Genomic DNA, 27194 nt, shown 5'->3' with positions numbered 1-27194 from the left:
AAAATCAAAAGTACACTGGCATCATTTAAGAAAGGAGATTGGGAACTAAAACAAAGGAACAATGCCTATGAGGATGTTAGCTGAAGAGAATGCTCAGGAATGCCTGGGTGTCTCAGTGGTTGAGCGGCTGCCTTTGGCTCAGGGCATGATCCCGGTCCTGGGATCCAGTCCCACATCGGCTCACTGTGAGAAGCCTGCTTCTCCCTCTGTCTGTGTCTGTGCCTCATGAATAAATAATTAAAACCTTAAAAAAAAAAAAAAAAAAACAACGTTCATCTTCTTTCAGGGATACATACAAATGTGTAGTTACAGTCATCCACAAGCAGAGTTTTATTTTTGCATACTGACCAAATGTTTACCTACAGTCTTTGAGGAAATAGGATTTTTCTTGAGATTTCTTACTTGGATATATTCAGATAGATACAGAAAACAATTCTGATGATTATTTAAGTTAGAGGTTTAAAATAAATTATTGAATTTAGTTTTTCAGTTTATCAGGTTTTATGTTTTGTTGTGTTTTATTACATATTAATGTATATATGTTATATTTTGTTATATGTGTATATACACATAGACATATATACCTACGCATATTTATAACAAACTATAAAATATAAAAAAGGTATATAATTAGTAGTATATATAGTATATATTTATAATTGTATAATTAAATGTGTTGTATATGTCTTGTTACATATATAGTTGTTCACATATACTGTATATAAGTATAGCTAAAACATAATCTCATTTTAAAAATCTATAATTTTGTAGCTACTCAGCTACTTACAACCTACTACTACTGCTACTACTTAATATTAATTGAGTTCCCCCTATGTGTCAGGTAGTCCACATTATTACCCTATGTACCATAAAGTTGAATTATCTAAAAATCCTAGGAGTTGGTTACTTATACTATTCCTAGTAAGACTGAGACCTAATAGAGGGTAAACAATGTTGGGAGAAAATTCTCAATCACACTTTCACTTTTTTTTGCAAAGCTTGTGAGCAAAGGTACTGACAGATTTTTGTTTCAGACTATATTTACCTTTGAAAAATTGAGATGGTGTCTCCCACTGGAGTAGAGGGGCAACTGTGTTTGCTGTCCAATTATAATAAATATAATCTCTCTCTCTGGGTAAAGGATGGGCAGTTTTGAGTGCAGCTCATTATAAAAGAATGAGGATGCCTTTTTTTTTTTAAGATCTTTATTTATTCATGACAGACATAGCAAGAGAGAGGCAGAGACACAGGCTGAAGGAGAAGCAGGCTCCCTGCAAGAAGCCTGATGCCTGGGATTACGTCCTGGGCCAAAGGCAGATGCTTAACCGCTGAGCCACCCAGGCGTCCCAAAAATGAGGATTCCTAAGGCTTGCCTTTCTTTTAGCTTATACGGAAATGTACTGGATATGACATATGCATCTAGGCACACCTGTCTCAGCCATAGGTCTGGGAGGTTTGCGACCGTGAGGAAAGCATGGGAAAATGATTCTGTCATGAGGTTTGTGCTGCTCACTCTATCATTTTGTCTCTGACCAGGAAACTTATGTCTTCTTCCATCATCTGTAGACTAGAGGCAGGCTAACTTCTTAGTTTAAAGTAAGGTAAGATCCCAGATCATTTATAATTCTTGTCAATCTACATGCATAAGACCACTCAGATATAGTCAGACAGAGAACCAAGCTTTATTCTCAGAAATAACTGCCTCTGGACCCCTTTTTAAATTCAATAACTGCATTGCATTGGCCCCTATACCAGCCACAGAGTGCTACTCTATAAATATACTGTTTTATTAAGGGTTAACTGCATTAATAAATAATTGTATTAAGACAATATCATTTTGTTTCTGTTTATTATTTTACCTTACAAAAAAAAAAGAGAAATATCAACTAAAACTTTCAGAAAATTCTTTCATTACCTTGAAGAGGATGTGAATCAAAGCCATTTTTAAATTTTTTTAAATATTTATTTATTTATTTACTTACTTAATTATTTATTTATTTATTCATGAGAGACACACACACACACACACACACACACAGAGGCAGAGACACAGGCAGAGGGAGAAGCAGGCTCCACACAGGGAGCCCAACGTGGGACTCGGTCCCAGGTCTCCAGTATCACGCCCTGGGCTGAAAAGCCATTTTTTTAAAGGAATTTATTTCATAATAACATCTCAAGAATATACCTATCAATTTGATAGTTATTATTATCACATTTAAAGAGAGCCAAAAAGTTTTTAAGATGGAGGAAAAGTTGGCTGATGTAGTAAAATAATGAATTTAGTAAAAAAAGAAAATGGTATCCATTATGAATGAGAAATCATAAATGGAGTATTTAGAAAGATTTACCTGACTAGTGCTAGCAGAAGTCCTAGAAGAAGATTGAGAGAAAGGGATTAGAGAGAACGTTTGAATAAATGATGACAAAACTTACAACATTTGATGAAAGACAGTAATATAAACATACAAGAAATTAAACCTCAAACAAGATGAAATCAAAGAGACCCACACTAAGAAACAGTATAGTCAAACTGTTGAAAGTCACACCTGAAGAGAAAACTTGAAAACAAGATAGAAGCAATTTGTCATATACACATTATGTTCAAAAAATTATAAGCAGACTTCTCATTAGAAACTTTAAAGACCAGAAGACACTGGATTAATAGATTCAAAGAAGAAAAAAACAAAAACAAAAACAAGCAAACAAACAAAAAACCCTGCCAAACAAGAATCTCATATCTGGCAAAATTTAAAGTGAAGAAGTTAAGACATTCCCAGATAAGCAAAAGTATAAGAGATTTATTACCATTAGGCTTGCCTTGCAAGAAATGCTCCAAGATGTCCTTTAGGGCGAAAGGAAAGGACTAGAAAATAACTCAAAACCATATAAGGGGGCATCCCGGGTGGTTCAGTGGTTTAGCGCTGCCTTCAGCCCAGAGTGTGATCCTGGAGACCCGGGATCGAGTCCCACGTCGGGCTCCCTGCATGGAGCCTGCTTCTCCCTCTGCCTGTCTCTGCCTCTCTCTCTCTGTGTCTCTCATAAATAAATAAATAAATATAATCTTTAAAAAAACAAAACAAAACACTAAATATCTCAATAAAGGCAAAAACATGGGCAATTATTAAAGCTAGTATTATTTTAACAATGGTTTATAACTCCACTTTTGTGTGTGTGTGTATGTGTGTGTTATAACTCCACTTTTTGTTTCCTACATGATTTAACAGACTAATACATAAAAAAGAACAATTATCAGGCTAAAAGTTAGTATCATTATAACTTTAATTTGAACTCTACATTTTGGTTTCTACATAATTTATGAAACTAATGCATTTAAAATAATTATTAGCTTATGGTTTTGGCCACAGAATGTATAAAGATTAAATTTTGTGACAATAACTACAAGAGGTGGCCCAGAGCTGTAAAGGAGCAGACTTTTTCTATGTTAATAAATTAAAGTAGTATAAATTAAGATATCTTAACTTTAGGATGTTAATTGTATTTCTTATGGTACACACAAAGAAAATAAATATAGAATATACAAAAGGAAATAACATAGGGATTAGACACTTAACTGCAAAAATCAACTAACACAAAATAATGCAGTGATTCAGTAAATGAGAGACCAAAAAAGCTATAAAGCATATCAAAAACAACTAGCTAAATAATAGAAGTCCCTCCTTATCAGTAATTGCTTTAAAAAATAAGATTTTATTTATTGATTCATGAAAGACACAGAGAGAGAGGCAGAGACATAGGCAGAGGGAGAAGCAAGCTCCCTGTGGGGGATTTGATGCAAGGACTCAATCCCAGGACCCTGGGATCATGACCTGAGCTGAAGGAAGATGCTTAACCACTAAGCCACCAAGGTGTCCCAGTAATTACTTTAAATATAAATGAATTAAGTTCTTCAAAAGACAGAGATAGGAATAATGGTTATAAACACATGCTCCAATTAGATGTTGTCTACAGGAGACTCACTCTGGATCGAAAGATACAAATACATTGAGAGTAAAAAATGTTAAAAGGTATTCCATACAAACAGCAATCAAAAGAGTGCAGGAGTGGTTTTGCTAGTACAAGACAAAATGTATTGCAAACTTAAAGAGTTTACAGGAGACAAAAAAGAACATTACATATTAGTAAAAGTTTCACTACAGGAATATATTATTATTATATATTATATATAATATAAATATATTATAAATATATTATATTTCACTCAGGAATATATAACAATTATAAAAATTTATTCACTAATGACAAATCTTCAAAATATATGAAGTAAGATTTGACAGAATTGAAGGGAGAAATAGACAGTTTTACAATGATAAAGACTTGAATACCTCACTCTCAAAAATGAATAGAACAACCAGACAGAGATAAGTAAGGAAATACAGCACCCAAACAACACAATAAGCCAACTACATCTAAGGCACTAAGGTATATAACATTATTCAACAACAAAGTGTAAACAATCTTCTCAAATTCACATGATATATTTTCAAGGAGACATATGTTAGTCCACACTTAAGTCTCAATAGATTTTAAACACACACACACACACACACACACACACACACACACACACAAATATCATGTGAAGTATATTCTCCAATCAGAACAGGATGAAGTTAGAAAACAACAGATATAATACTGGGAAGTTCAAAGGTTTTTGGAAATTAAACAACTGACTCAGACAACTGATGAATCAAATGAAAAATCACATGGGAAATTAGAAAATACTTAGAAATGAATGAACATAAAAATACAACATCCAAAATTTATGAAATATGGTAAAAACAATTATAAAGGGGAAATTTATACCTATTAATGCTCAGAGATGTACAAATGCCAAGAAGCACATGAAAAATGCTCAAAATATTTATTTACTAGGAGAATGCAAATCAAAACCACAAGCACATCCACTAGAATGGCTGCACTAAAAAACATGAGTGTTAACAACTATTCTCAAGAATGTGAAGAAATTGGGAGGCATCTGGGTGGCTCAGTTGATAAAGTGTCTGCCTTTGGCTCAGGTCATGATCTTCAGGTCCTGGGATGGAATCCTTCATGGGCTCCCTGCCCAGTGGGGAGTCTGCTTCTCCCTCTGCTCCTCACCATGTTCATGCTCTCTCTTGCTCACTCTCTCTATCTCAAAAAAAAAAAAAAAAAAAAAAAGGAATGTGGAGAAATTGGAACTCTTATACAGTATTGATGGGAGCCACTTGTTGATGGGAAACACAAATGATGCAGCCACTTCGGAAACAGTTCAGTAGTTCTTAAAAAGGTCCTGTAACATGGAATGACCAGCACTATCATTCCCAGGCACAAGTGTTGGAAACTATGACTATGTAAAACCTAATACAAGGATATTCATAGCATATGCCTTTTTTCTTGTTTAATAAATCTTTACCAATCATAATAGCATATAGGTATTCTTTTGTATTTTTTGAAAAGCTATATAGTTTTGCTTTGGGCCTATTTATATAGCAAATTCCCTGGAATTCATTTTTGTATGTATGGAGTTTGGTAATCATAAGATTATGCATTATTTTCTCTTTCCATATATATTTAATATTAAGTTATTTTCTCAGTTGATCTTCAATATCAAGGGTTACCCCAGTTATTTATCAAATCTTCATTTATGCTGTTTACTATATTCCCTATTCTCTTTTCTAAAAATAACATCATTATATCTTTTTATTTTAATATTTTATTTGAGAGAGTGTAAGAGAGCACAAGGAGGAGTGGCAGAGGGAGAAGCAGGGAAGTGGATGTGGGGCTCTATCCCAGAACCCTGGGATCATGACCTGAACTGAAGGCAGACACTTCACCGACTGAGCCACCAAGGGGCCCTTATTTTATCTTTCTATCATCCTCAGTTTATGAAGGAGGTTTCTCTTGCATTCCTAGTTAATGAGAAATGAGAGATCTTTGTTGTGTTGACAACTATGGCAGATCTGATCCTTGACTTCAGTTTGTACTGGGCCTCCAGAGAACATGATAGTGGTTCTTTCCCTCCTTCATTAATGTAGGTATGTATTTAACTTTACCTCTCTCTTACTCCATGAAATACATAGTGAGCTGTTTCATGCATCTAGTTCTGAGGTTAATTTTAAGCCTTCTTTGAGTAAATATTTACTGATTGGATCATGAGCTATTTTTCAAAACATAATGGAATTCAATTATATCCAATTTCCATATTTTCCTGATTAATATTTTACCTATAAGTCTTCATCTCTGTGTAACCTAGTACATATTAGGCACTCAGTGAGTATTTTGTTAAATGACTATGTGAGTTAGTGAAAGAAGCCTTAAGATTTATGTGCTTGTTGTTTAACATATAAGCTTATTCAAAATAAAGTTTATATTTCTAAATTTCTGTGTCTTAAACTATGGGACGCTTATTTCATATGCATTTTGTTTTGAATGGGGTTTTAGGGAGAGATGTTTTCCTCCACAAGATGATACAGTGTCAAATGGAATTTTTCATTATGTTTGCTGTCATCTCATCTAAAAATTTGAGAATAGTATAGTAATGGATGCTATAGATTGACCTATATGCACCTGAGCTGGTTTGGTTTTAAAAGAAGGATATGGCATATACAAACTATAGTGGAAATTTTCTTAGACTTTAAAACTAATTTTTCATGAGAATAACTAAAAATTCCATATTATGATCTTACCGACTCTCATCCTTGTAATTCCAAAATAGTGTTAATGCATATTTGTAAACTTACTACTGGTTATAACAGAAGAAATATGTGAATGAAAATAATTTGTTTAAAAGTGTAAGAGATTTTACTAATAAAATTCATTGTGCCAAAACTGTTTGTTTCAATGATAGCAGCATTGGAACAACTGGACAACCATTTTAGATGACTATTTTCAACTAATTCACAGTATTTCGATGACAAATTCTTGTATAGCTTTTGAAGTTCATCTTATTAACATATAGTTAATAAGATAATTTAGATATCTCTTTATTTGTCTCAGAAATTTATCATCTCTTCCCATTCAGGATGATATTGTTATAATTTGGACCCAAGAGTCACTATCACCCAAATTCACCACCAGTAAACAAAAACAGCTGCCACTATGAGTTAAATATATTTTGTATCTTTCCAAGAGAGAATTCTGGAAAAGCACATTCAATACAAGGTCAGCAAAATACTTGGGAGGTTCACAGCTCATGGGGGAATGAGCAGAAGGGCTGCTGCAGCTGGAACATATGCTCATCACCTTGGCATCAGGTACAATTCCTGCCATGAGGTATCTTAGAGTTGCCATTATAAAAATGCATCAGCTTCAAAGTAGTCACCTTCTAGTTCTTAGATTCAAAAGGCCATGCCAGCAACTGAGGGGAGTTTGATGTCAATGGTACTGAGTTAGGTCAACTGGGAAGGTGTAATTTATGAGGGTCTTGTATCCAATGTAGACAATAAGGCACAGGCTACTTTGGCTTTATTACTTGTATTTATTAGAAGTCCCATATCCCTTACACAAATATAGCACACACTCATTTTTATCATGCTGTTTAACTGTAAATTCCCAGAGTACGTTACCGGCTACTGCTAGTGTCTTGAATACAGATTACTCATTATACGTATTTACTTATTATTCTGACTGCATGTTATGGTAGACTCTCAATGACTACTGTGTAATTGGATTAATAATTATTAAATATAGAAGCACCTGGGTGGCTCAGTCAGTTAAGCATCTGACTCTTGATTTCAGCTCAGGTCATGATCTCAGGGTTATGAGATCGAGCCCTGCATCAGACTCCATTTTAGGCATGTAGCTTGCTTAAGATTATCCCTCTCCCTCTCCCTCTCCCTCCCTACATATTCAGTTGTGCACATGTGCGTTCTCTCTCTCTCCCTCTCTCTCTCTCTGTCCCTCTACTCCTCTCTGTCCTATTCTACAATAATAATAATATTTATTATTATATATAAATGCTATAGTAACATTTCTACCTTCATGCTTTGCAAATGTTAGCCACATGTGTAAGAGACAAAAATAAGAAAGAATCTCTCTCTTTTAATCACAAACAGATGGCTTCAAAGAAATGGTTGTCAGATAGAGGAACATGGGTTCTTTATGTTAAATGATCCAAGCTCTCCCTCACTTGTGTCACTACCTTTGTTAATGAAAGGCACTTTCCTAGTAAATTAAAAGTTTTAAATTACTGACAAGATTGATTTTCCTGTAGTGCAAGGCCACAGAGTAAGTACTAAATATCTTGGTGATTATCTATGAAGTACTCATGATATGATACAGTGCTTTTTATTTTTTATATGAAGACAGTGTAGAATCTACCCAATCGGGGCTTCAAACATATCCCAATTTTTATGTGAACAATTACCAGACACAGAAAATAAACACTGGTTAGCATCAATTCAATATTTGACCGATGAATGGAACAGAAACATGGTTTTCACAATATTCTTGGTTGCCAACGCATAAGAAGCCAGTGTAAATTTTCTCAGAAGGTGTATGCTGACATTAACAGTGAAGACAGAAAAATTCTTTCTAAGTGGACAGTGCTTGCATCTTTTTCGTGAAAGTTTTCTTTGTTTTTGGTAAAACTTTGGCTTTCAGGGAAGTACAAGTAATACTTAAACAAAAATATTCAGAAAAATGTTGTTGAGATTTAGATTTTCATTTTTACCACCTGACAAAATTTGTCCCCAAAGGAGAGTCTTGGCTTGGATGTAGAAGAATGGCCTGACATCCTGAGATGTGTACCTAGCAGCTCTGAAAGCTCATGTAGAACATGCATTACCTCAGGGAGGACTAGGTAATCAGCGACACCTTGGACATCGTGAACTGAGCACTGACATCTTCTAGCTATAAATGGGCCAACCAGATCACTTTTCCTCAGATCTACTGCAGAAAAAAGAAAATGTGCAAGGAATTACTGTTGCCTATAAATATATTTTGGTATGATTATTTGTCCCCATTTTGACAGTATATTTATTTAAACTTTGCTCTAAATTTACCTGGATAGAAATATCTAAGATCAAAAGGACACTGTACGATTTATTACTTCGGGATCCACTCCTTGGAAATGTCTCCTGCCAGCAGGTATGTTAATTTTGTCACAGAGATTGAACATGGAACAACAAGAGTTCCAGAGAACAGTGACTCCTTTCACATAAATACAGATGCATGGCATGTCCGTGCTCAAGGATGAAGAGGATTTCATAGATTATTTTTGGACAGAAAAAAGAAAAGGCACTAGGTAAGAAGTTCAGGGCCTTCATTCTAGGAAACCTTTTTTTTTTTTTTTTTTTTTTTTAACATATGGACATTCTTATGGCATGTTTTCCTGTGGTGTAAGCTTTTTAACTGAATATTATGGGTGTTTTCTAGCAGAATGGGAGGGTAGTTAGGTCACTGAGTTCAACCTAACTACATCTCAAAAAGAATATGCCATCTGTGCAAACTAAATTGAGTATAAGGTTACAAACTGGGTTGTTCATCTCTTAAATCATGAGGATTTGTGTGTGTATTGAGATATGTGCATATAAAATGCAATATAATTTTTAAATGGCATATGTATTTTTGCATGGTTTTACAAGATGCATTTAAATCTTAAATTGCTATAAATTTAAGTATGCAATGTCACAATTGTAATGCAAGCAGTGTTACTTATAATCAAACTTTCTGATCCTCAAATTGAGAATAGGTGAGGAAAAAAGAAAAATTTCTAGATAAAAAGCCCAGACTTCTGGAAGATTTAGTGTATGGCTCTGGGTTTCAATTTCCTCATCTGATTTCAGTACTGTATTATATGTCCTTTAGGGGTCTTCTCATGAAACATCCCATATTGGTTAAATAAAATGTTATCTATAAATATTTAATGCAAACCATGATATTAAGAAAAGGGTTCAATAAAGTTTGCTCTTCCAATCCTTTGTTATGTTTAGATCAAACTTTACTATGAACCTTCCTAACAACTCGCATTCTAGTATGCTTTGCTTTGTCAAATTTTTAGTTTTCTTTCTATTGTAGATAGTGGGTTTTACATAGAATAATTTGCTCTTTTGGGGAGGGAGGAAATCTGTGTTCAGAGACTGCTTCCCTTCAGATGATTCTAAATAAATAAGTAAATAAATAAATAAAAAACAAACATATACATATATATGATATATACATGAGATAATTGTCATATATAAATACGAGAATAGGAGATAGCGTATTTTTTAAGATACATATTTACATTCTGGAGATAATGACATATGACAATATGTCTATTGTCATATGTCATTATCATATTGTCATATTATCTACATTGTCATATTGTCATTATCATATTGTCATATTATCTACAGAATCTTTAAAAGAAGCTACTGGCAGTTTTAATGAGTCTATTTGGCCAATGGAAGTAAAATTTCCAGGACGCCTGGGTGGCTCAGCAGTTGAGCATCTGCCTTTGGCCTCAGGCATGATCCTGGGTTCCTGGGATCCAGTCCCACATCAGGCTCCTTGCACAGAGCCTGCCTCTTCCTCTGTCTGTCTCTGACCCTCTCTATGTGTCTCTCATAAATAAATAAATCTTTTTAAAAAAAGGAAGTAAAGTTTCCATATACAATTTAAATTATAAATGCCATTGATGAGAACAAAATCCATTGTTCAGCATTGTTTTGAGAATGTGTAGATCTTTTGATGAAATTTGTAGAAAACCCAACCAAATTTTACAGTGTTCTCCAAGCAAGTGTTTCTTGTGGGGTTCTCAAATTTATTTTGATGTTTCATTTACATATAAGCATGTAATAGAAAAAAAAACCTAGCTTTTCAAGTTTAAGTTGTAATCCCACTGTACCTATGTTTATCATCTATATCATGATCTTATCATTAAGTATTATAATTTCTTACTTAGTTTTTGGTCTCCTACAGTGAGCTATAACCTACTTCAGGCATTATTGCCTACATTTTACCTATCACCATTTTTCTCCATCTGGTGCTATATTTTATAAAGGTAAATAATAAATGTTATTAGTGAATAATCAATTCTGGAGTAGCCATTTCATTTTTTGAATCGGTTTCCTCATTTGTATAATTGACATACTATTTTAAAGTAATATATTAAATGATAACAACTGTTTAGTATCAAACACATACTTTATTTTAATGTACTAATATCTGGGATGCCTCAGTGGTTCAGTCAGTTAAACGTCTAACTTTTGATTTTGGCTCAGGTCATGATCTCAGGATCATGAGATTGAGCTCCGCATCAGCTCCATGCTCAGCACGGAGTATGCTTGAGATTTCTTCTCCCTCTTCCTCTGCCTCTCCCCTACTCATGCACACACTCTCTCACTCTCAAATAAATAAATAAAAATTTAATAAATAAATAAATGAATAAATAAATAAAACAAGTTAGAAACAACAGTCATTTCCCAAGTTTGATATATCCGCATTAGGAAAAAACATGTTCCTGACAACAAATCAATCCTGTTTTCAGATGACTTCTAAATCCATCTAGTCTTAACTGCAAATAATAGTCTCCTTGAATTCTAATTAAATAAAATAGAATATTTCATGCTTTATATGCTTATTATTTTTAATACATCTACCATAGAGGAAAGAGCAAGAAAACTTACTGAGTAGCCCTGGTGCAGTGTAATGAGACACATACAGCCTCAGGGTACAAGAGGCAGATATTTAAAGGGAGATGTGTGATTTAGTGTCTTGACAGAAAATCTGATCAGTAAAAGAGTGGAGTAATGTAATCTATAGAATACAAGGCATGGACCATAGTCTTCTCATCTCACCAAGTCACCGTTGATCTTCATCTGAAAATGTTACATTATAAACAAAACATCTGTGATATCATAATTGATTTTAATTGGCAACATTAAAATGCTTTCCAAAAAGAAGAAAGAAAGAAGAAAGAAAGAAAGAAAGAAAGAAAGAAAGAAAGAAAGAAAGAAAGAAAGAAGAAAGAAAGAAAGAAAGAAAGAAAGAAAGAAAGAAAGAAAGAAAGAAAGAAAGAAAGAAAGAAAGAAAGAAAGAAAGAAAGAAATGCTTTCCAAGTGACTACCCAGAAAAAAGGAGACTATTGAGCTATTCTTTTCTCTAAGTGATTCTCTTTCACTTCCACCCAGCCCCTTCAATAGAAATTGTCAAGCAAACTTTCCATGAGAATGAAATTCATTGTAATTGACGTGAAACATTAAAAGGATTAGAAGAAGAGAAAAGAAAATTTGTCCTGTGTGCTTTCTACTTAGGAAATACACAACCACAGCAAGGTGTCAATTAATTACAGTTCAGGGAGACTTCACTAAGGAAAAGTTGTTTATTGCAAGGAATCATATAGGAATGCTGTAAATGTCAAATTACTATTGGAAGTTTGTATTATTGAATCTTGTAACTTTGTTTTAGAGATTATAGAACTAAAAATGTATTTAATGTGGGCAGTTTGAAAAAAATATACACCAATTTCTATAACCTCTTTTAATGTTTAATTCTAATTTAATTAACATTTTAATGTTTCCTTTCAACATTTTTTTCTCTTAATATTTTAAGATCATTTGGGATATATCCTTCTTTATTTAACATATATTAAAAGCATTTACTTTTAATATGTTCTTCATTTATAATTTTGACAACATCCTAGATTCTTTTGGAAAGCACAAATTTAAGAGCTTCTTCTCTATAAAATGGATTGTTTTGTTCATCATAACTAACTTCACATTATTTGTCATATTCTTTCACTTCTGAAACACTCTGAAGATTGATTACTGACCTTCAAAATGCATTAGTAAAATTTATTAGTGATCATTCCTTTCTTTGCTGATATCAATGGTTATAACTGAGAGAAATTATTTAATTATATCTTTTGGGGGATTATTCTTTTTTTTCTAATTTGGCACATATAACTATTATCTCTTTATTTTATGCTCATGCTTATACAAAAGTAAACAAATATATTTAATTAAGAGAGCACATTCATTGAGAGAATTGACTTTGACATGAGACTTCCAGAATTTGAATTCTAGCTACACTAACTACTTAGAACACTGCATGATTTTTTTATGCCACTTGAAGTAGGTTTTGTGAGTGGACGGTCAAGAAAGAATTCTTGAGATACTTATTGGTGCAAAAAGGTGGTTTTATTTTTTTTTTCCAAAGATTTGCTTATTTAAGTATTTGACAGAGAGAACACAAGTGAGTGGAGCGCAGAGGCAGAGGGAGAGAATCCTCAATCAGACTCTCCACTGAGTGCACAGCCCAGTTCAGGGCTCTATCTCAGAACCTTGAGATCATGACCTGAGCCAAAATGAAATATTGGCCACATAACCAATTGAGCCATCCAGGTGCCCCAAAGGTGCTTTTATTAAAACATGGGTACAGGACCTGTAGGCAGAAAGAGGTTGACTGGGATTATAAGGACCAATTGATGATATACTTTGGAGTTGGTGGAGGTAAAGACAAGGAATTTTCTAAAAGGACTTTCATATGCTAAAGAAGATTTACAGGATCTTGGAGGCCTAGCTATTGTCAAGCTAAATTTGTTTTTTTCTCTAGCAAGACTAGAGGGAGTTTACTATTGGAAGTTCATGGAGGAATGTCATACTTTGCCTGCCTCAAATATTTGTCAATGGGCTGCAATTTCCAAAGAAATTAATTTTTCTCTACATTTCTTTTGACTTTGTTCTCCCCATCAATTTTGAGCAAGCTACTCAAACTCCCCAGACTTTATTTTTCTCATTTATAAAATGGGAGTAACACATGTACTCATTTCCTAGTCTTTTTGTAACACTTTAATAACATAACATGAATAAATTATTTTAAGAGTCTATAGGATATTAATCATTCAGTAAACTTAGCTATTATTCATAGCATTAGTACTGGTATGTATGCATTCCTTAACACTCAAGTCAGATACTTTTGTTTTTTTTTTTATTTAAATGCATAGAACATTCAAACCAGTGAAATCTGAGACACAGTTCTTATAATTGGATGATACTCCCCCAATAATGATATATGTGATAAGGCACACACAAATGTTTAATCCCATCTGATGTGGGGAACAAAGGCAAAAGGAAAAAATTAAATTTCCATACAACTTACAGCCCATTGACAAGTCCTTGAGATGAGCAGAGTGACCTTTCTCTAGGAACTCAACTCCCTCAATGTAAATATTTTGCTATGGGCAAGGTCAATTTTGGCTTAACATAAATCTGACTTCTAGGATCCTTTAATACATAAGAATTGCTTTTTGGGGGGGGATCCCTGGGTGGCTCAGCGGTTCAGCACCTGCCTTTGGTTCAGAGCGCAATCCTGGAGTCCCGGGATTGAGTCCTGCATCGGGCTCCTGGCATGGAGCCTGCTTCTCCCTCTGCCTGTGCCTCTGCCTCTCCCTATATCTCTATGACTATCATGAATAAATAAATAAATAAATAAATAAATAAATAAATAAACAAACAAATCTTTTAAAAAAGAATAAAGAATTGCTTTTGAAAAGTTCCTTTATTTCTATTCTATCCCCCTAAGATATTTTAGCACATATAACTATTTTCTCTTTATTTTATGCTCATGCTTATACAAAAGTAAACAAATATATTTAATTAAGAGAGCACATTCATTGAGAGAATTGACTTTGACATGAGACTTCCAGAATTTGGAAGCATATGGCCCACTAATATACATCTGAAGCATCTCATGAGTAGGATTTTAGACAGTAGTAAATGACTTTTTCCTAACAACAGCTAGTTCCTCAAAGTCCTGGAAATCTTGCTTGCAAATTCCTTAGAGATTTATGCTATTCCTAAGCCCCTCTCAACTTAAAAGTATATAATCAGTCACTCTTCACAACCCAGTGCCTCTTTCTACCCATGGGTCCTGTCCCATGCTTTAATAAAACCACCCTTTTTGCACCAAAGACATCTCAAGAATTCTTTCTTGACCATTCACTCCCAAAACCCAATATTTTCACATCACCGTCCACTGTGTAAAAGTTGAAAAATATCTAAAGATAGCCTAGAGCAATATCCTATATTTCTAAATAAGCTAATATTTTGCTGTACTTTCAAATTTCCTTATTGACTATTTATTTACTTATTTATTTATTTATATTTTATTCATTTATTTAAGGGAGAGAAAGAGCATGAGCTGTGGGAGGGGCAGAAGCAGTCTCCCCACTGAGCAGGGAGCCCAATGTGGGGCTGGATCCTATGCTCTGGGGTAAAGACCTGAGCTGAAGACAGATGTTTAACTGACTGAGCCACTCGGGTGCCCCTTTAATTGACCATTTAGTCTCTGATGTGTGTTTACTATGGAAATCAGAATGTGTGGAGGTCAATTATTTTTGCCTTTGAAAATGCAAATATTATATAAATAGTGCTATATAGTTTTTTCTTTTTTATTCCTATATTAATGTAAATATTTGTAATAGAAACAATCTATTAAACCCATGTCCCAGACACCTTGAATATCTTCCAGTTTGGACTTGAAGCATTGAAAACTTGGAGTTGAGCATTGAATACTTGGAGACCATTTGATGATTATTGTGGCAAAGCAACTGATTCATAAAAGTATAAATTCAGTCTCATTGTGTTAATTCTAATGAAGGATGCATTAACAAGCAAGGATGGGTGAACAAAAGAGAAAAAGAGGAAGGGAGGAAGAGAGGACTTTGAATATTTGGATAGATGTGCTATAGGAATTCATGATTTTCTTAAATTAGACATTAAAAATGCATCAATTAGCTATGTAACATCAGGCAAATATTATAAATTTTTATTACTTTCTCCTCTACAAAAATAATTCCAATCATTGGAATATAGTGATTGTCATACTGGAGGTACAGGAATGCATGTAAAAAATAATAAACAATTGTAAGAATTTTGTAATCTTAAAAATTTCAATTTTAAAAGGTTTATTTGTTTATGAGAGAGAGAGAGAGAGAGAGAGAAATGGGGGTGCAGCAAAGGGAGGAGGAGAGAGGCCAACTTCCCACTGAGCTGAATACAAGGTTTGATCCCACATCCCTGAGATTTCAATGGCAGCTAAAACCAGAGGTATATGCTCAGGTGACTGTGCCACCAGGAACCTCCAAAATTTCAACTTTTAAATTGAGCATGCTTTATCTTTTTGGATGGTTTCACTAAAATAAAACTATAAAAAAAGAATAAACTTTAGGGGGGCGAGTATATAAAAGAACTTTCATAATTAACAATGGAAAAAGAAGTCTTTAACTTTTAAAGAAAAAAAAATATCGGAAATGTTTATGCCAAAAGATAAATTGAAAGAACGTGACACAGGTACCAGTCAGGGCTCTGTCACCTTCAATTGCATAACCTGGATATATGATTTAATTTTTGTAATCTCCTGCTCTCTTTCTGACATATTCAGTGACTGGTCTTTTATACGTCAAATATTAGTCTCTTTTTAGTATATGGTTGTCTTTACAAGTGAGAGTTTTGAGAGAAATAGCTTTTCATTCACGCAACTCAGTACATTTAAAATAAGCTTTTGTGTGACTCAGACACTTTTATAGGAACTATAAAGACAGAAAAAAATAGTACCTTAAGAAAAATAACAGGAAGATACATAAACGTTTAATTATAGTAACATATTTAAATGCTAACTATGCTGTTGTGTTCAATGTGCTACCACAACAAAGCATTAATAACACTACTTGGGAGATTGCCAAAGGCGTCACACGGGCAGAGGCATTGTGATTTGAATTTGAGTAGTGAACAAAAATGATACCATTCTTCTCTTAATTTTCTGTTTGATTCGAAAATTTAAATCTCAATAGATCGAGGCACCAGCGTGGCTCAGTCGGCTACCTGTGTGCCTTGGACTCAGGTCATGATCCCAGCGTCCTGGGATCAGAGCCTGGCGTCTAGCTCTGCTCTGCAGGGAGTCTGCTTCTCCCTCTCCCTTTGCAATCCCCCCTGCTTGTGCACTCTGGCACACGATTTCTCTCTCTCTGTCAGATAAATAAAATGTCAAAAACAAATGAATAAATAAATCTCAAAAGATGAACTTAGAAGGTCTTTTTTTACCTCAAGAATTAAAACATTTTCAGGACACCTGGGTGGCTCAGCGGATTCCTGGGATCAAGTCCTGCGTCAGACACCTTGCATGGAGACTGCTTCTCCTCCCTCTGCCTGTGTCTCTCAGGAATAAATAAATAAAGTGCTAAAAAAAGAAAGAAAGAAGAAAGAAAAGAAAGAAAGAAAGAAAGAAAGAAAGAAAGAAAGAAAGAAAGAAAGAAAGAAAGAATAAAGAAAGAAAGAAAAAGAGAGAAAGAAGAAAGAAGAAAGAAAGAAAGAAGAAAGAAAGAAAGAAAGAAAGAAAGAAAGAAAGAAAGAAAGAAAGAAGAAAGAAAGAAAGAAAGAAAGAAAGAAAGAAAGAAAGAAAGAAAGAAAGAAGGAAAGAAGAAAGAAAGAAAAGAAAGAAAGAAAGAATTAAAACATTATCTTTTCTTTTGGCTTTATGTGCCTTTTTATTTAAAATAAGCAGGAAAGGAGGCAAGACGGCGGAAGAGTAGGGTCCCCAAGTCACCTGTCCCCACCAAATTACCTAGAAAACCTTCCAGTCATCCTGAAAACCTACGAATTCGGCCTGAGATGTAAAGAGAGACCAGCTGGAATGCAACAGTGAGAAGAGTTTGCGCTTCCATCAAGGTAGGAAGACGGGGAAAAAGAAATAAAGACACAAAAGGCCTCCAAGGGGGAGGGGCCCGCGAGGAGCCGGGCTGAGGCCGGGGCGAGTGTCCCCAGGACAGGAGAGCCCCGTCCCGGAGGAGCAGGAGCTGCACCGACCTTCCCGGGGGAAAGGGGCTCGCGGGGAGGTGGAGCAGGACCCAGGAGGGCGGGGATGCCCTCGGGCTCCCGGGGACACTGACAGGCACCTGCGCCCCGGGAGAGCGCCCCGAGCTCCCTAAGGGCTGCAGCGCACGGGGGACCCGGAGCAGCTCGGGGGGGGGGCTCGGGGGCGGCTCCGCGGAGGGGGCTGCGGGGCGGGAGCGCGAATCCAGCGGTGCAGGCCCCGGAATCCCTATAATCTATTGCCACTCACCAAGTCCCATTAGATTTCTTTATAGGCCACAAGGAACTATTGAATGGGATTGAAAAGGACCAATCACTCCCACCTTTTAAAATTCATTAATGGTGACGGTGATCTTATTCTGCCCCTCCCTCCCCACCCCAGGTAGCTCATGTTGTTTTACATTTTTTATTCTCCAGGAATCGGCAGCTGTGTAGGTTCTTATTTTGTGTGACCCATGAGGATAGGTTTCACTACTCAGATATGCGACCTGAATTAACCTGTCATTGTGGCCAGATCCAGATCGTATAAAACATCTCTATATAACATACTCAGGAAAGAGGGAAATATGATATGCACTTGAAAAAGCTTGGTGATCTATAGGAGAGACTAGCTTGACCTTGATGATTTGTTCCCCATAACTATCAATAACCTTTATGTTTCCCTGAAATTTTGAGGGGTTTCCAAAGATAAACACATTAAGCTCCAGTGTCTATTAGAGTTAACAGTCTGTTAGTGTGATACCAATAAATGGTTAATTCAGCGTGTTGCCTCTTATTGCACTCACTAGAGGGTAATGTTGACCTAATTCCTAGTCTCAAGGGGGTAGGGAGTGTCCATCCATGAAATTCCTCCATTAGTGAAGGGGTTTTTGGTGATACACTCGGACTTTTCTTGAGCCTTCCCTCAAGACAATAAACTGGTTTCCTTTAGATAGAACCTTCCACAGGCTTAGCAAGACTATCAGGGTCTCAGATAATAGATCTCGCCACAATTGTTTATTAGAGAAGTGATAGGTCCACTTTGTAGGACCCTTTGTTTTTTCCTGTTTTTCAACCTATTTGTCTCCCTTATGACAAATTCTCAGTTCTGCTTGTCAGCCACCATAGCAGCTATGGTAGCAAAATATTGACTAACCGTAGGGCAAGGAAAAATATTGTAAAGTACTGTACCATGCCCTAGGAGTGGACTCTAACATGTAGTTTTTCATAACAGGAAAGTGACTCTTTATCTGGGCCTCTAAAAAGCTATAAATGGCCTGTTTTGTTCCCGTGTCCCATATAATTATATATAGTTCTTCTATAGAGGTCCAGCATAATGGAGGGGAAGGAACATTCCCTTTATTAGGCCAGGCTATCTTCATCCTAGCATTTATTCAAGCAGATTAATCACCTGGGATTCTCACCCATGCCTGTGATATATAATCTATGTCATAAGGCGGGTTGAGCAGTGACTAAGACCATTTTTGATATCTCAAACCCATTTAACATAATACTATCTTCCTCTATATATTACAGCAATAATGATGAGGGAACAGAGGACCTAACTGAAGACCAAGCACAAGCCCAAGGCAGCACATTGACAAGTCCTTGAAACAGGCAAAGGGACATTCCTCTACAGACTCAACTGCCTCCATGTTCGTACTTTGCTAAGTAAGGGCAAACAGTAATCTTAGCCTGACCCCCAGGATCCTAGGAGTCTGCCTTAATATATATAAATTTCTTTTGAGATTTCCTTTATCTCCAAACCCCCAAAATACACTTTGGCAATCATCCTGCAAGCACATGACCCACCAATACACATCTGAAGGGTCTCATGACTCAGGTTTTATTAGATGGTAATAAAGGACATTTTCCTAACAAAAGCTAGCCCCCTCAAGGTCCTGGAAATCTTTTTTTTTTTTTTTTTTTTTTTTTTTTTTTTTTTTTTTTTAAGGTCCTGGAAATCTTGCTTCCAAGATTCCTTAGAGAGTACAGTATCAAACCCTTCCCAACTCTCAGGTATATAATCAGCCACCCCTCACAGGCCTGGGGCAGCAGCTCTTCCTGCCCACAGACCCGTCCTTGCGCTTTAATAAGATAGTTTTGCACCAAAGATATCTCAAGAATTCTTTCTTGATCATCAGCTCTGGACCTAACCCCACCAAACCTCACCTATATTCCAAAACTTCATCAATAACACCCAAGTTACTATGTCTTCTCAGCACTTTTGCGCCCCTACTATTTCAGACAGGTATCTAACAATCCCTCAGGCGGTACGTTACTCACAGACTTGTCCAAAATGTTCAAAAATCCTGGCCATGTTCCCCCATGTGGTGTGGCTGGCCAGCTTGGGATTTCTCCCAGAGGCAACACGCTTTCCCCTGGCATAGCCCCTTTATTCTCATTTTGTTTCTAGTATTCTGCATGCTTCACCAGATGTTTGAAGGTGGAAGAGGGTCAATAATATATTTTTCAGACTGAAAGTCACTTTAATACCAAAAAATGAAGCAAACCACTCCATACTGTTTATGTAGTTATTCAGGATAATTTACTGACATGGTAAATGGATAGATGATCCAGGGCACTACACACTGATTCTCCATCCCTTCTCTGCAGCTATTCCGACCTTAATCCCCAAGCTTCATAGAGCTAAGGGCGCAGTGTTAAGTCACAGGGTAGGTATCTAAAGTGGCACCATCTGTGCACCAGAGGGAAAAACAAGATGGAGGGACAAAGATAGAATCCATGCTGTCAGTAGTAGTATACCATGCATTTTTTATTTGTTCCAGCACCATTTGTTGAAAAGACTATTATTTCTACATTGAATTGCTTTTACACCTTTGTAAAATTACTTGAACGTATTTGTGTGGGTCTATTTCTAGGTTCTCTATTTACTCCATTGAATTATGTATCTGTCCTTTCCCTACAAAAGTCACACATTTCTTGATTACTGTAGGGATTTAGTAAAGGATAAAATGGGTAAAAGGATCTCTCCCACTATATGCTGCTTTGTCATTTTTTTAAGCTATTCTAGGCCCTATGCAACTTATATAAATTAAAAAAAAATAAAAATAAAAATAAAAAATAAAATAAAATAAAATAAAATAAACTTGTGCATGTCCACAAAAATCCTTCTGGGATTTTAATAGGAATTTCAGTGGGCCTATAGATCAATCAAGAGAATTGGCCTCTTTACTTTATTCAGTCTTCCAATCAATGAACACAGTGTATCCATTTATTTTGGAGTTTGATTTCTTTCGTCAGCATTTTATAAAATTCAGCATATAAGTCTTGTATACATTTGTAAACATTTTAAGTATTTGTTCTCTCTGGTCTTGAGGAATGAACTTTAATTATTAGAAAACTTTATTTCTGGTACTGATTTCCTGTTTCAATTTCATTAAGATAAAATTTCTGTATGACTTCAAATATGTTAAATTTGTTTAATCTTGTGGCCCAAATTTTTTAGGGATTATTTCATCGGTTCTTGGAGAAAAAAAAAATGTACTCAGCCGTTAGGTTGAGTGTTCTACATATTTTCATTATATCTTGGTTTTTTGTTATTGTTTTTTGTTTTTTTGTTTGTTTGTTTGAGATCTATACCCTTATTTTGTTAAGTATTTAATTTTGGAGACTGTGAATTATATTTTTAGTTTGGTTTCTGGATTTTCATTGTTGGTATAAAGAATTGCAAACAATATTGATTTTTATGGGTTGATCTTGTACTCTGATAGTTGAACTCACTTATCTGTGAGGCTTTTGGTTTTGTTCTAGATTCTTATGGACTTTATAGATTGTGCCTATATGTATATGTCATGATAATCTTATTACTAATATATATGCCTTTTCCTTGTCTTACTTAGTGGCTAGAATTTCCACTCTTATGTTCAACATAAATGGACATTTGGCCTTGATTCACATTTTGAGTGAGTTTTTAACCATGCACAGAATGTTGTTAGCTGAAGAACCTTTTAAAGATGCTCACCCTCAAGTTAGATAATTCTCCCTTATTCTGACCTTGCCAAGAGTGTTATCATTCATGAATGTTGAATTTTGTCAGATTCTATTTCTGTACCAATTGATATGATAATGTGATTTTTTTTCTTCCATTTTAACCTGTTAATATGGTGGATTACATCCACTGACAATCAAATAAAATCTAAACTTATATCTCTGTAATCTCATTTGGTCATGGTATTACATTATATTATATATTTATATGTATGTATAATGTATGTATGTACACACACACATTATTATAACTTATTTCCTAATATTTTGTTGATTTGGGGGAGTTAAGAATATAAGAATTTTGTAAATTCTTGAGATATTTTCATATATAATTTTATTTTGTGTGCTGTCTCTGATTTTGGTATCAGGAAAACTGTGTTCTTATTAAATTCATGGGGATGTTTTCTTTCTATTCTCTAGAAAATATTTTATAAAATTGGAGTACATTCTTCTTAAAATGTTTGGCAGAGTTCTCCAGTGAAACTATCTGGGCCTGGAAATTTCTTTTTCAGGAGTGTTTTAATTACAAATTCAATTAATTTAATTGTTATAAGATGATTCTGATTATTTCATCTTGGCTCTGTTTTAATAGTGTGTTGTTTTGAAGATGTTGGTTTATTCTAAGTTGTTGAATTTAGAAACATAAATGTTTATAGTATTTATTATCCTTTGAATGAATGGCTGCAGGATCTGAAGTAATAGCCTGTATTTCATTCCTAATATTGGTGATTGTGTCTTCTCTAATTTTTTGCCAGTCTTACAAAGGCTTATTACTGTATTCTATTTTTTTTAAACAACCAGCTTTTTGCTTTCTGACTTTTCTTTTTTCCTACTTTTCTTGCATTGATCTATGCTATTTATTATTGCCCTTTCTTCTGCTTACTTCAGATTTGTATTTAGGAATGAATCTTAATTATTGGAGAACTTTCCTTATTTCTAATCTTACTGATTTCAAGTTTCAGTCTGGTTAAGATAAAATTTCTGTATGACTTCAAATATTTTAAATTTAATTTTGTGACTCAGAATTTTTAAAGATTATTTCATGCATGCTTGAAAAAAAATTAAGTTGTTAGATTGAGAGTTCTACATATGTTAATTGTATCTTGTTTGCATTTTTGAGATCTATACCCTTGCTTATTTTTGCCCAGTAATTTTATTGGTTGTTAAAATGTGGCATTTAAGTTCCAAGCCAAAATTGTAGGCTTTTCTATTTCTCCTTTCAGCTCTGTCTTTGTCTCATGCATTTTGAGTCTTTGTTTGGTACATTTAGGATTATTAGGTCTTCCTAGTATACTGATTAAAAAAAAAAAAAAAAAAAAAAAAAAAAAAAACATTGCCTGGGCACCTGGGTGGCTTGGTTGGTTGAGTATCTGACTCTTGGTTTTGGCTCAGGTCAACCCCTACAATGGGCTCTGGACTCAGTACAGAGCCTGTTTGGGATTCTTCCTCTATTCCTTTCCTACCCTCTTTGCTCCTCCCCACATTCTCTTTCTAAAATAAATAAATCTTTAGGAAAAAAAAATCATTGCATAAATTCCTTTCTTTATGGTAATAATAGTCTTAGATGTCTTTTTTTTTTTAAAGATATTAATGAGGATTTTTTTATCCTTTCAACCCACATACAGAATTGTATTTGAAGTGCATTTCTTGTAAACAGCATATAGTAGGCCACTTTTGTTTATTTTGGCCAATTCTACCTATTTTCTCGTTTGATTAGTGTATTTAGACAGCTTAGACTTAGGTTTTAACATGTCAATAAACACTATATGTGTCCTCTGGTTCTTGTTTCTTGATGTCTCTTATCTTCCTTTGGTTACTTAAATCTTTTATTTAATCATGCTTTATTAATAGTTTTTTTTAATCACATGGCATAGTTTTTATAGCAGTTGCAATGGATTTTTGCAAAATATTGCAGCTTATCATCATTAACTGACATCACAATTTATCACCCTGAGTGAAAGATAGAAATCTTTCTTCATTTGGGTTACCTTATCTTCCCCATTGTTCAATATCAGTCTTGAATACCAGGTAGTGTTATAACTTAAGTTTTAATTATCAAATAGAAGTCATAAAATTCATGAGGAACATTATAGTTTATTTATGTAGCCACATTTCTGCTTCTTCACATGTTATTCTTCCTTTCTGATGCCCCATTTACTTTTCTTTCTCTAACTTTCTGGGTCAATTTTCTTTCATAAGTCATAAAGGATTCACTCTTTTTTTTTTTTTTGATGGCTTTTAACAACTGACTATCATATAAGTCATTATATGATATTGCAATGGTATATACAAGTTTTAGTGCCCTAAAAATCCTGAGTTCTGTGTACCCATCGTTCCCTCCCCCAAGCCCCTGGTGACAAGAAATTGTTTTACTTGCATCCATAGTTTTGCATCCATAGTATTATTGAAATCATACAGCATATAGTCTTTAGGTTGACTTATTTCACTTAGTAATATGCATTTATGGTTCCATAATGATTTTTTGGGGGGAACTTGATAGCTTATTTCATTTTTAGCACAAAATAGTATTCCATTATCTGGATATACCACAGTTTATCTATTCATCTGCTGAATGACATCTTGGTTGATTCCAAGTTTTGGCTATATCTATAAAGCTTTTATGAACATCCATGTGCAGATTTTATGTGGACATAAGTTTTCAACTTATTTCGAATACCAAGAGCATGATTCCTGGATTATGTGATAAAAGTATATTTAGTTTTGTAAGAAACAGTTCATTATTCTATGTCTTTCTTTTTTTTTTTTTTTTTTATTCTGTCTTTTGCAAATCTTTTCCCCAGTCTATGCCTACCTTCTCATTCTGTTGGCATTGTCTTTTACAGAACAGGAGTTCTTAATTTTAATAATCTAGTTTATCAAGTATTGCTTTCAATGATTATACCTTCATTTATTATATCTAGAAAGTCATCATATCCAAGGTCATCTGGTTTTCTCGTAGGTTATCTTCTATGAGTTTATAGTTTTACACTTCTACATTTAGGCTTATGATCCATTTTAAGTTTTTGTTTTTGTTTTGTTTTAGAATATAAAGTGCATGTGTCTAGATTTATTTATTCTTTTTTTTTTTTTTAACATGGATGTCTAGTTGTTCCAGCACCATTTGTTAAAAGGTCTATTTTGTCCCATTATGATGCCTTTGTCCCTTTGTCACACAAGTTGATTATATGGACCTATTTCTAGGCTCTCTATTCTGTTCCTTCACCAGTACCACACTGTCCTGATTACTATAGTTTCATTGTTTGAAGTTGGGTGGTATCTTACAACTTAGTTTTTCCCCTTCAACATTGAATTGGCTATTCTGATACTTTTACCTCTTCCCATAAACTCTAGACTCTGTTGATATGCATAAAATAATTCACTAATATTTGTCCTGGTTTGCATTTAATCCACAGGTTAATTTGGGAGAAATGACTTCTTGTTGATATTGTGCCTACCTGTCAATGAATATAAAATATTACTCCACTTATTTAGTTCTTGTTTGTTATCTTTCATCACATTGTGTAGTTGTTCTTATATAGATCTTATTTATATTTTGTTAGATTTATACCTAAGTATTTCATTTGAGGGGGGGATAATAATTTAAACAGTATTGTCTTTTTAATTCTAGTTGTTCATTGTGGATAGAGAGGAAATTGATGGAGTTATATATATTAACCTCATATCCTGCAACTTTGCTATGCTTGCTATTAGGGTCAGGAGCTTTGGTTCGTTCAGATTTTCAACATAGATGACTATGTTATCTGTGAATAAAGACAGTTTTAACTCTTTCCAATCTACATAGCTTTTCTTTCTTATTGTATTATCTAGGACTACCAGTGTACTGTTAAAAGGCGGTGAAAGGAGACATCCTTGCCCTGGCCCTGATTTTCAATGGAAATATTTTAGTTTCTCACCAGTAAATATGTTAGATGTTCATTTTTCAGGTGTTCTTTATTAAATTTAATAATTTTCCCTCTATTCCTGGTTTCTGAGTGTTTTTACCATGAATGGGTGTTGGATTTTTGTCAGTTTTTTCTGCATCTATTGATTGATCCTGTGATTTTATTTTGCCTGACAATATGATAGATTACATTAATTAATTTTCAAACGTTGAGCCAATTTTGTATGCCTGGGAATAATCCCATTGAGTTGTGTAAAAATCATTTTGTGCATTGTTGGATTCAATTTGTTAATATTTTAGGAATTTTTGCATCTATGAGAAATACCAGTGTTTGTTTTTCCTTGTAATGTTTTTGGTTTTGTTCTTAAGGCAATGCTAGCCTCCTAAAAGAAATCAGAAAGTACTTTATCTGTTGCTGTCCTCTGGAAGATATTCTACAGAATTTGTATAATTAAAGTACTGTAGTCCTCAACAGTGAACCCAGATAGGCCTGGGGATTTCTATTTTTGAAGCTTATTATTTAATCAATAGGATATAATATGATTCAGGTGATTATTTTTTTCTGTCAGTCTTGCCAAATTTTGTTTTTCAAGGAATTAGTCCATTTCAACTAGCTTATCAAAGTCTGTCATCATAGAGTTGATCATATTCCTTTATTATCCTTTTGATATCTATGGGATCTATAGTGATGCCCCTGATTTTGATATTAGTAATTTGTCTTTTCTTTTTTTCTTAGCATTGCTAGAGACTTATCAATTTTATTGATTTATTTTAAGAAATCAGTTTTTGGTTTTGTAGATATTCTCCACTGATTACTGTTTTGAATTTCATTAATATCTGCCCTAATTTTTATTATTCCTATTATTCTGCTTACTTTGGATTTAACTATATTTAGTCTTACAAAATGAGAGCTTAGGTTTATTTTTTACCTCCCATTTTTTAATTGTATGATTCTGATGCTATGAATTTCTAAGTCCTGCTCTCACTCCATTCCACAAATTTTGATAAGTTGTATTTTCACTTTTATTTAGGTCAAAGTATTTCTCTTGAGATTCCTTCTTTAACTTGCATTATTGAGAAGTATGTTAATCTCCAAGTATTTTGAGCTTTTATAATTATCATTCTGTTATTGATTTCTAGTTTGATTTCACTATGGTCTGAGAGTAGACATTGTATAATTGTCTTAATTTTGAGGTGTTTTTATGGCACAGAATGTGTCTATCCTGGTGAATGTTCTATGTGAACCTGAGAAGAATATCTAATCTGATGTTAAGTGGAATAGTTTATAGATACCCGTTATTTCCAGTTGACTGATGTTGTTTTCTTCTATCCTTCCTGATTTGTGCTTGCTGGATTTTTCCATTTCTAATAGAGAGGTGCTTAATTGTCAAACTATGACAGTGGATCCATCTGTTTCTCCTTGCAGTTCTTTCAGCTTGTTTCTTATATTTTGATTACTCTTTTATTAAGTGCATAACATTAAGAATTATTGTTTCTTTTAATATGGATCC

Source organism: Canis lupus, chromosome 23 (assembly GCF_048164855.1).
Source record: "Canis lupus baileyi chromosome 23, mCanLup2.hap1, whole genome shotgun sequence".
Classification (NCBI taxonomy): domain Eukaryota; kingdom Metazoa; phylum Chordata; class Mammalia; order Carnivora; family Canidae; genus Canis; species Canis lupus.
The sequence above is the reverse complement of the archived record's forward strand: the minus strand, read 5'-3'. Positions refer to the sequence as shown.